This window comes from Trichechus manatus, unplaced genomic scaffold (genome assembly GCF_000243295.1).
Source record: "Trichechus manatus latirostris isolate Lorelei unplaced genomic scaffold, TriManLat1.0 scaffold00090, whole genome shotgun sequence".
In the NCBI taxonomy this organism is placed as follows: domain Eukaryota; kingdom Metazoa; phylum Chordata; class Mammalia; order Sirenia; family Trichechidae; genus Trichechus; species Trichechus manatus.
Genome location: NW_004444026.1, coordinates 10,994,219 through 11,006,556, shown reverse-complemented (window position 1 = coordinate 11,006,556; position 12,338 = coordinate 10,994,219).

The window sequence follows — 12,338 nt, the reverse complement described above, 5'->3', positions numbered from 1 at the left end:
CATGCATATGAGATGATTGAAACACCATGGCTTGGGTCAGGCGCACCTTAGTCCTCAAAGTGACACTTTTGCTTTTTAACTCTTTAAAGAAGTCCTTTGCAACAGATTTTCCCAATGCAATATGTTGTTTGATTACTTGACTGCTTCTTCCATGGCCATTGATTATGGATCCAAGCAAAATGAAATCCTTGACAACTTCAGTCTTTTCTCTATTTATCATGGTATTGCCCATTGGACCAGTTGTGAAGATTTTTTTGTTTGTTTTATTTTGATTGTCTACCAAATAAATTAAAACTATTTATCATGTCATGTAAGGCTGCCATAACTGTTTCCAAACAAGTTTCCTAGCTTTATCTGCCTCCCATTTTCCCCGTGTACTTTTTCTGTTTCCTAAATACACTGAGCATTCTCACCCAGCTGTGATTTTTTGTGTCTACTGATCACTCTGCTTAGAAATGCTCTTCCTTCCTTCTCAAAGCAGCTAGAATATTAACATGTTCAAGCACACGGGCTCCGGAGCCAGACTATAGAAATTCCCACACATTTTTACCAATTGCTACCTGTGATGGTTAATGTTATACGTCAACTTGGCTAGGCCATGATTTCCAATGTTATGTTATCCTTCTCCATTTTGTGATCTGATGTAATTATCCTCTATTTGTGATATTTTATAATTATCCTCCATTTTATATGTTGTAAATCTGAACTTCTATACATTAATAAGGAAGAATTAGTGTGGGGTATATCTTAAGCCACACCCTTACTCAAGTCACACCCTTACTCAACTATTTAATGTAAAGGGAGTTTTCTTGAGGGTGTGGCCTGCATCTAATATATACAGATGCTCTGGCAAATCTCTCTCTTGCTCTGGATCCTGCATCTGGGTTGTCAACATCTGACCTCCGGTTCCTGGAACTTGAGCCAGCAACCTATCGTCTGACCTGCCAATTCTGGGATTCTCCAGCTTCTACAGCCCATGGGCCAGCAACCTGCCATCTGACCTGCTGATTTTGGGTCTGTTAGCTCCTGTAACCACGTGAGTCAGGAGAAGCCTCCAGTCTGATGCCTGACCCACAGATTTGGGACTTTCCAGCCTCCACAACTGTGTGAGCCATTTCCTTGAGATAAACATCTCTATATTTATTTATATATATTTGCTTCACTGGTTTTGCTTCTCTAAAGAATGAAGCTCAAGACATTTTATACAGAGAGTGGTTATAGAGAAGCAAAATTGTAAGGATGTACAATTTTGTCGTTTTCTAAATTGGTTCTCAAGTCTGGCTAGTCTTAAAGGCAATGATGACTCTGCCTCCAGTAGGAAAGAGGACACTGCTAATCTACAGCATTAGGTGGCAATAGAAATGTGCAAAATATTGCCACCAATAGATCAAATATTTGTGAGAAACAAGGCTCCAGATGATTGCATATTGGATACTTTTCTAAATTTTGTCAGAATAAGAAGTGTAAGGAAGCCGGTTGGTTGGTCCTACTTTCACTAGACAAAGTGGTGAAAGAAAGAAATGAGTTCAGGGCTTCAGAGTCACATCTGAAATGTCACATAAAAGACTTCAAAGTTGCCACTTGTGACCTGAAAGTCTTATTTCTTGTAGTAACAGAGCTGATATTGATATCCCAGAGTCTTATGGTAAGAGTGGTATCTGAAGTTAAAGTTAGGGCATTGATTGGGAAGAAATGGAATCCTGAAACTTGGGATGGGGATTTATGGCAGATAACCCAGAAACTGGGGACACTGGACATCTAAATTCTGCTGAATCAGTCCCGCCAAAAGAACCACCTCTCCCATCGGAAGAGATAACTCCATCTTTGTCTGCTAAGCCACCTTACAAAGGAAAACTATTATCCTTTCCATGCCCATTTGATGAAATTAATCCAACTGTGCCTGGAGAGTCTTTATCTGCGATGTAGCCTAGGGTGGCACCTGGATGTTGCCTGGGGCATCACCTGAGGCATCACCTGAGGCATCACCTGAGGCATATGCCTTAAAAGCCATTGCTGAATGTTCCCAGGATCCATCCCACCATCGTTTTTTGCTTCTAGACCTATAACTAGATTTAAGTCCCAGTGAGCCTCAAAAGATGAATTATAAACTATGACCCAGGAGGAAGCACAATACACTCCAAAAGAACTGCTTGACTTTTCTAATATATACAAACAGAAACCTAGGGAACATATTTGGGAATTGCTATTAAGGGTGTGGGACAATGGTGCAAAGAATGTAAAGCTGGATCAGTCTGAGTTTATTGATATGCGTCCACTAAGCACAGAACCTTCATTCAATGTTTCAGTTCAAGAGGTTAGAAAAAGATCTAATATTCTATTTTGTTAGTTCACTAAGGCATGGTTTAAGCAGTGGCCTACACTAAATCACATTGAAGTGCCAGACCTGTCTTGGAATACTATAGAAAAAGGTATCCAAAGGCTTAGGGAAATTGGCATTTTAGAATAGATTTACCAGGTTGGACCAGAGGACACAACTTTTACCACAACAGTGAGGAATGAATTTTTGAAGGGAGCCCCAACATCCTTGAAGACTGCTATGATTGCTATTTTATGCAAGTCAGATCTGACAGTGGAAACTGCCCTATCTGAATTAACACACCTAACTACAATGGGGCTTATTGACTGTGTGGTCAAAGACAAGGTGGGCATGGTTACCATAGTGGACAGCAGAGTGAAAGCAGTAATCAGAATAGTCTGACTCAAATGGACTTATGGTGTTGGCTACTTAGTCATGGTGTTCCTAGGAGTGAAATAGATGTGACATATACTAAGTATTTACTTGATTCATGTAAGCAGAAGAATTCTAGGTCAAGTGAATGACACTCTAACTTGAATAGCCAGAATACGGTGTCATAGCCCCTCAATCAATTCCCAGACTTCAGCCAGTTTACAAACCCACAACCCCATGAACGAAGGGGAAGCTGTATCCCTTTGAGGAAGGAACTCACTGCACTGCCAACAATTTATACTTTAATATTTCTGCCAGCCTTCCCCAAATCTATCTACATCCTTTTATGAGAGTCTTTTTTGGGAAAAGGAAATAATCAGTCTCTTGGCTCTGAGTTGATACTAATTCCAGGAGACCCAAAACATCACTATCACCATGGCATACCAGTCAGAGTCGGGGAGTAAGGAGGTCGGGTTATTAATGGAGTCTTAGCTCAAGACTGTCTCAGAGTGGGTCCAGTGGGTCCCCAAACCCATCTGGTAGTGATTTCCCTAGTTCCAGAATGCATAATTGCAATAGACATACTCAGCAACTGGCAGAACTCCCACACTGGATCTTTGACATGTGGACTAACGGCTATTATGGTAAGAAAAGCCAGGTGGAAGCCATTAGAACTGTCCCTACCTAGTAAAATAGTAAACCAAAAGCAATATCGCATTCCTAGAAGGATTGCAGACATTACTGCCACCATCAAGCACTTGAGGGATGCATAAATGGTGATTCCCACCACATCCCTTTTCAACTTGCCTATTTCACCTGTGCAAAAAACAGATGGATCTTGGAGAATGACAGTGGATTATCGTAAACATAACCATGTGGTGACTCAAATTGCAGCTGTTGTTCTATACGTTGTTTCACTTCTTAAGCAAAGTAATACATCGCCTGCTACCTGGTATGCAGCAACTGATCTGGCCAATGCCTTTTTCTCGATTCCACTTTTAAACAAACACCAGAAGCAGTTTGCCTTCAGCTGTCAAGTCCAGCAATACACCTTCACTGTCCTACCTCAGGGGTATACCAACTCTCCAGCTCTATGTCATAATTTAGTATGTAGGGACATTGAACACCTTTCCCTTCCAGAAAACATCACATGGGTACATTACATTGATGACATTATGCTGACTGGACCTAGTAAGGAAGACGTATAAATGACTCTGGACTTATTGGTAAAATATTTATGTGCTTGTTGTTGTTATGTGCCATCGAGTCAGTTCTGACTCATAGCAACCCTATAGAACAGAGCAGAACTGCCCCACAGGGTTTCCAAGGAGTGGCTGGTGGATTTAAACTGCCAACTGTTTGGTTAGCAGCCAAGTTCTTAACCGCTAGAGGATGGGAAATTAATCCCACAAAATTCAGGCACCCTCTACTTCAATGAAGTTTCTAGGGGGCCAGTGGTTTAGGTCAAGTCAAGATATTCCTTTTAAAGTGAAAGATGTTATTACATCTGGCCCCTCCGACAACTAAAAAGGAGACACAGTGCCTGGTTGGCTTCTTAGGATTTTGGAGGCAACATAATCCTTATTTAAGTATGCTACTCTGGCCTATTTATCAAATGACTTGAAAATTTGCTAGCTTTGACTGGGGTCTAGAACAAGAGAAGTCTCCACGATAGGTTCAAGCTGTCATGAAAGCCACTTTTCCACTTGGGTAATATGATCTTGTTGATCCAATGGTGACTGAAGTATCAGTGGCAGATAGAGATGCTGTTTGGAGTCCTTGGCAGTACCCTATTGGTGAATCATAGTGCAAACCCTTAAAATTTTGGAGGAAATCCCTGTCATACTTTGCAGATAACTACTCTCCAATTGAGAAACTGCTCTTGGCTTGGTTACTGGGCTTTAGTAGAGACTGAACACTTAACCATAGGCCACCAAGTCACCAAGCAGCCTGAGCTGCCCATCAGGAACTGAGTGTTGTCTGACCCACAGAGCCATAAAGTTGCAAGTGTACAGCAACACTCCATCATTAAATGGAAGTGGTATTACGAGATTGGGCCTGAGCAGGAGCTGAAGGCACAAGTAAGTTGTATTAGGAAGTGGCCCAAATGCCCCTGGTCTCCATCTCTGTCACATTATCTGCCCTCTCCCAGTCTGCACCTATGACCTCATGAGGAATTCCTTATGATCAGTTGACTGAGGAAGACAAAGGTTATTCCTTGTTTACAGATGGCTCTGCGAGATATGCAGGCACCACTCAAATGTAGACAACGGCAGCACTGCAGCCCCTTGGGACCTCCCTAAAGGACAATAGTGAAGGGAAATCCTCCCAATGGTCAGAACTTCAAGCAGTGCACCTGGTGGTTAACTTTGTCTGGGAGGAGAAATGGCCAGATGTGCCATTGTATACTGATTCGTGCGTTGGGACCAATGGTTTGGCTGGATGGTCAGGGACTTGGAAGGAATGTTATTGTAAAATTGGTGACAATAAGGGATGGGGAAGAGGTATGTGGATAGACCTCTTTGAATGGGCCAAAGAAGTAAAGATATTTGTCTGATATGAATGCTCAGCAAACGGTGACCTCTGCAGAGGAAGACTTTAACAATCAAGTGAATAAGATGATGTGTTCTGTTGAAACCAGTCATTATCTTTCCCCAGCCCCTCCTGTCATTGCCCAATGGGGTCAGTAATGAAGTGGCTATGTTGGCAGGGATGGAGGTTATGCATGGGTCCATAAACACTAACTTCCACTCACCAAGGCTGATTCGGCTACAGCCACTACTGAGTGCCCAGTCTGCCAGCAGCGGAGACCAACACTGAGTTCCCAATATGGCACCATTCCTTGAGGCCATCAGCCAATAACCTGGTGGCAAGCTGACTACATTGGAAAGAACATCATGGGAAGGACAGTGTTCCATCCTTACTAGAATAGACACTCTGGATACAGATTTGCCTTCCCTGCAAACAATGGTTCTTCCAAAACTATCATCTGTGGACTCATAGATGCTTTATCCACTGTCATGGTATTGCACACAGCATTGCCTAGGATCAAGGCACACACTTCAGCAAATGTAGTGCAGCAATGGGCCCATGCTCATGGAATTCACTTATCTTACAATGATCCTTACCATTCTGAAGTAGATGGCTTGATAGAACCCTGGATGGCATCCTAAAGACACAATTACAGTGCCAGCTGTGTGGCACTACGTTGCAAGTGGGGCAATGTTCTCCAAAACCCGTTGCCATTGAGTCAACTCTGACCACAGCTACCCTATAGGACAGAGTAGAACTGCCCCATAGGGTTTCCAAGGAGTGGCTGGGGATTCAAACTGCCGACCTTTCGATTAGCAGCAGAGCTCTTAACCACTGTGCCACCAGGGGGTTGTATATGCTCTAACAAGCATCCAATATATGGGGCTATTTCTCTCATATCCCAGATTCATAGGTGAAGGAATCAAGGGGGGGAGATGGGAGTAGCATCTCTCACTATTACCCCTAGTGACTTACTCGTAACATTTTTGTTTCCTGTCTCTGCAACCCTATGCTTTGTGGGCCTAGAGATCTTAGTTCCAGAGGGAGGAATGCTTCCACTTGGAGACACAACATGGATGCCCTTGAATTGGAAATTAAGAATGTCACCCAGCCACTTTGGTTTCCTCATGCCTCTGGATCAACAGGCAAAAGGAGTTATTACATTGGCTGGTGTGATAGATCCTGATTATAAAGGGGAAATTGGATTGATATTGCATAATGGAGGTAAACAAGAGTATGTCTGGAATACAGGAGGTCCTTTAGGGCATCCCTTAGTACTCCCATTGGTAGTCTTTTAGTACTACCAATGGAAAACTACAGCAACTCAGTTATGACATGACTATCTACGGCCCAGGCCCTTCAAGAATGAAGGTTTGGATCACTCCACCAGGCAAAAAACCATGACTAACTGAGGTGCTTGCTGAGGGCAAAGGGAATACGAAATGCGTAGGGGTAGAAGGTAGTTCTAAATACCAGTTACAACCATGTGACCAGCTGCAGAAATGAAGGGTGTAATTGTTATGAGTATTTCTTCCTTGTTTTATTATACATGTATGCATGTGTGTATATATATATGTATATATATACACACATATATATAGCAAACATTTTTGTTTTCTTTCCTTCTTTATCCCACCACTTATAAAATATAACACGTAAACGGAGCTAGTGTGTTTTTGGTTGTATGCATGTTAGTTGTATCATGTTATGCGCAAGTGTGACCTTATAATTATCTTTATTTAGAGATTATGCATGGTTTAAGGAGATGTGTACAGGTGCCAAGTTGACAAGGTACAGACTGTGATGATTAATGTTATATGTCAACTTAGCTAGACCGTGATTCCCAGTATTATGTAATCCTCATCCATTTTGTGATCTGATGTATCCTCCATTTGTGATACTATGTAATTATCCTCAATTTTATGTGTTGTAAATTTGAATCTCTATATATTAATGAAGGAGAATTAGTGTGGAGTGTATCTTGAGCCACATGCTTACTAGAAGGTGTGACTCAAGTCACGTCCTTATTCAAGTATCTAATGTAAGTGGAGTATCCTTGAGGGGGTGGCCTGCATCCTATATATATGGATGCTCTGGCAAAGCTCTCTGTTGCTCTGGATCCTACAATCCAGCTCGTCATCTGACCCCCAGTTCTTGGAACTTGAGCCAGTAGCCTGCCATCTGACCTGCTGATTTTGGGTTTGTCAGCCTCTGCAACTGTGTAAGTCAGGAGAAGCTTCCAGCCTGATGCCTCAGCCACGGATTTGTGACTTTCCAGCCTCCACAACTGCATGAGCCATTTCCTTGAGATAAATCTCTCTATACAGGCATACCTTGGAGATATTGAGGGTTTGGTTCCAGATCACTGAAATAAAGTATATATTACAATAAAGCAAGTCACATGAAGTTTTTTGTTTCCCACTGATATAAAAGTTAGGTTTACACTATATTATAGTCTATTAAGTGTGCAATAGCATTATGTCTAAAAAAAAAATGTACATACTTTAATTAAAAAATACTTCTTTGCTAAAAAATGTTAACCATCATCTGAGCCTTCAGCAAGTAGTAATCTTTTAGCTGATGGATGGTCTTGCCTCGATGTTGATGGCTGCTGACTGAACTGGGTGGTGATTGCTGAAGGTTGGGATGGTTGTGGCAATTTCTTAAAATAAGACAATAATGAAGTTTGCTGCATTGATTAACTCTTCCTTTCGTGAAAGATTTCTCTGTAGCATGTGATGCTGTTTGATCGTATTTTATCCACAGTAGAACTTCTTTCAAAATTGGAGTCAATCCTCTCAAACCCTGCTGCTGCTTTATCAACCAAGCTTATGTAATATTCTAACTCCTTTGTTGTCATTTCAACAATGTTCACAGCATCTTCACCAGAAGTAGATTCCCATCTCAAACAACTACTTTTTTTGCTTGTCCATAGGAAGTAAATCCTCTTCTGTTCAAATTTTATCATAAGATTGCAGCAATTCAGTCACATCTTTAGGCTCCACTTCTAATTCTAGTTCTCTTGCTATTTCCACTACATCTGCAGTTACTTTCTCCACTGAAGTCTTGAACCCCTTGAAGTCATCCATGATGCCTGAAATTAACTTCTTCCAAATTCCTGTTAATGTTGATATTTTGACCTCTTCCCATGAATCACTAATGTTCTTAATGGCATCTAGAATGCTGAATCCTTTACAGAAAGTTTTCAGTTTATTTTGCCCAGACCCATCAGGAATCACTACGGCAGCTAGCTATAGCCTTACGAAATATGTTTCTTCAATAGTAAGACTTAAAATTTGAAATTACTCCTTGATCCATGGGCTACAGAATGGATGCTGTGTTAACAGGCATGAAAACAACATTAATCTTCTTGTACAACTCCTTCAGAGCTCTTGAGTGACCAGGTGCATTTCAATGAGCAGTAATATTTTGAAAGGAATCTTTTTTTCTGAGCAGTAGGTCTCAACAGTGGTCTTAAAATATTCAGTAAACCATATTGTAAACAGATGTGTTGTCATCTAGGCTTTGTTATTCCATTTATAAAGCACAGGCAGAGTAGACTTAGCATAATTCTTAAGGGCCCTGGGATTTTTGGAATGGTAAATGAGTATTGGATTCAATTTAATGTCACCAGCTGCATTAGCCCCTAACAAAAGAGTAAGCCTGTCCTTTGAAGTTTTGAAGCCAGGCATTGACTTCTCTCTAGCTATGAAAGTCCTAGATGGCATCTTCTTCCAGTATAAGGCTGATTCATCTACATTGAAAATCTGTTGTTTAGTGTAGCCACCTTCATCCATTATCTTAGCTAGATCTTCTGCATAACTTGTGGCAGGTTCTACATCAGCACTTGCTGTTTCACCTTGTACTTTTATGTTATGGAGATGACTTTTTCCTTAAACCTCATAAACTAGCCTCTGCTAGCTTCGAACTTTTCTTCTGCAGCTTCCTCACCTCTCTCAGCCTTCACAGAATTGAAGAGAGTTAGGGCTTTTCCCTGGATTAGGCTTTGGCTTAAGGGAATGTTGTAGATGGTTTGATCTTCCATCCAGACCACGAAAATTTTCTCCATGCCAGCAATAATGCTGTTGCGCTTTCTTATCATTCATATGTTCACTGGAGTAGCACTTTTAAATTCCTTCAAGAACTTTTTCTTTGCATTCACTGCTTGGCTCACTGTTTGGCCCAAGAGGCTTAGCTTTTGGCCTGTCTAAGCTTTTGACATGCCTTCCTCACTAAGCTTAATCATTTCTAGTTTTTGATTTAAAGTGAGAGACGAGTGATTCTTCCTTTCACTTGAACACTTAGAGGCCATTATATGGTTATTAATTGGCCTAATTTCAATATTGTCATATCTCAAGGAATAGAAAGGCCCAAGGAGAAGGGGAGAGACAGGGGAATGGCCAGTCAGTGGATCAGTTAGAGCACATACAACATTTATCAATTATGTTTGCCGTCTTATATGGGCGTGATTCATGGTGCTCCAAAACAATTTCAATAGTAACATCAAAGATTACTTATCACAGATCATTGTAACAGACATAATAATCGTGAAAAAGTTTGAAATATTGCAAGAATTACCAAAATGTGACACAAGAGACACGAAGTGAGCACACGCTGTTGGAAAAATGGCGTGAATAGACTTGCTCAACACAGGGTTGCCACAAACCTTTAATTTGTAAAAAATGCAATATCTGTAAAGCGCAATAAAACAAAGTATGCTTGTATCTATTTCTACACTTCACTTGTTTTGCTTCTCTAGAGAACGCAGCTTAAAACACTATCTATGTGACCTTGGACAAGTTTCTAATCCGTTGCCTCAGTTGCCTCATCTATCAAATAGGGATAACAACAGCAACTTAATTAGTTGTTCAGCACAGTGCCTGGAATATAGTCAACGTATGTTAGTTATCGGTTGTTATGTTTTAAGGTCTAGTTTAAATGTTTTCTTCTTTAAAGTCTTTCTTGACTACTTCAGCTCAATTAGCATCCCTCAGGCCCTCTAAGATCTTCCATAGGATTTGTTTTTATTTATGCCTCTCATCAGGCTACAATTTAATTAGTTATTTCATCTATTTCCCTCACTAATCTATAAACTTCTTGAATACAGGAACCACATCTTGCTTATTATTATTATTTTGGCTCTAAGCACAGTGTCCAGCAGAGAATGTTATCTCCAGCCAGGACTGCCATTTTGGTGGGCATGATGGACACATCCCCTCTACTCCTCCAAAGCTGTGCCCATGATTTTGTACATCTCCTGAAATGTGGTTATGACCCAACTCAAGAAGACATGTCAGAATTCCCATAAATTAAAGTGATGTTATTATAGAGACAACCGTGAAGTCATTTCAACCCATTACAAGATGTAAATTCTTCATAAACTGTAAAGTCTCTTGCAACACATTCCCGTTAATCTCAACATAATTGAGAAATGCAAAGCTAGATGAGCAAAGTTAGGTTAGTGGACTGGACAGCCAGTAGGGTAGTAGTAATTCTCACAGGTGATCCCCAGGCCTGCAGCATTGGCACCACTGGGAACTTTTAGAAATGCTATTCCAAGCCTCATCCCAGACCTACTACAACAGAATCTCTCTGGCTGGGCCCAGCAATCTGTGTTTTCACAAGTCCTTTGGGTGATGCTGATATTCCCTAAAGGCAGAACCATTGCCATAGGGAAATTGCTCAGGATTTCAGCTGTTTCACAGACTATTCCCCTTAACAAGTTTTCCCTGTGCTATCTGGTACTGCTCTGCCGTAATCTCCAGCTGGGGTTGTAGTAGCCGCCATCACACTTGGTTTTCCAGGAAGTTGTACTCTTCAGGGAAATTTGACTTCTTCACATATAGATCAAATGTTCTATGTGGCCAAGTTCTCCCTTAACTGGTACTGGTACCATCCTTCTCTTCCAGAGTCTAGTAGGTTTCAATATTTATGATGTGCAACTCTGGTAAAGAACAAAAGGAAGGAAGGTAGGAAAGAAGGGAGAGAGAGGGAGGGAGAAAGTAAAGGGTGTAGGTAAGTGGAAGGTGGAGAGGAAAATGGAGAGAGAGAAAGATAAGAAGAAAAGAGAGGGGAAAATTCCTATTTGCACTGCAGGAAAGTGAGATTCAGAGGTGTGATTTGCCAAGTACATGAGTCAGGATTCAAACCAAGATCTGCCTCCTAAGCAGATCTTTTTACCACACCACTCTGCCTCAAAGAAATGAATGAAATCTGTGGATGAGTTTCAGAGCCTATTGCCTTTCAATAAGTTCTTGCTTAAAAAAGAAAAGAAAATATTTTTTGTGTCTTTCATATTTTATTATACATATGTCAACTTCTCAAAAAAAGTTATAGATATTTTTATCCCCATTTTATAAATGAGGAGGCCATTGGCTCACAGAACTCAAGTTACTGCTCCAAAGTTACACAACTGGAAAGTGGTAGGACCAGGTCTCCTGAGTCGAGTTCTCATTCCTCTGTACTCCACTTGCCCCTAACAATTCTGATTTAGTTAAATTGGTCTGTTCAGCATAGTTACATGCCTTTTCCATATCAACTTGTCAGCTCTTGGTCAACTATTGTAACTGCCTCTGAGTTCCCAGTTTTTCCTAAAAGATGTATTTTCCTAAGATAAGGAAGGTGGTGCTGATCACCAATGCTGAATTCTCCATAAATACTTTTTTTAGTGACCACTCATCTTCTACCCGTTTGACCATACCAAGTGTAATGATTATTTTACACATCTCTTTTAATTTTAGGTGTTTATATATTTTATTAATACATATCCAATAGATTCTTAGATTCCTAGATTGTTAAAGTTGGAGGTGAGCTTAAAAGGCTGGTAAATCAACACCTTCTTTTCTACACTGAGTATACAGGCTCAGAGAAATTTAAAAACTTCCTTCTTTTACAGCGTACTACACAGCACTTATTACTAAATGAAATTATGTCATTTCTGCAAGTATTTATTACTTAGCCCATAAAATAACTACAATATTATTCAAATTTACACACTAACCACTAAGGCCAAAAATGAATAAATTTAACGATTTCACCAACTTTCAGTCTGAAATTGATCAAACATGCAATCAGGATGCATTGATAATTACTGGTGATTGGAATTCGAAAGCTGAGA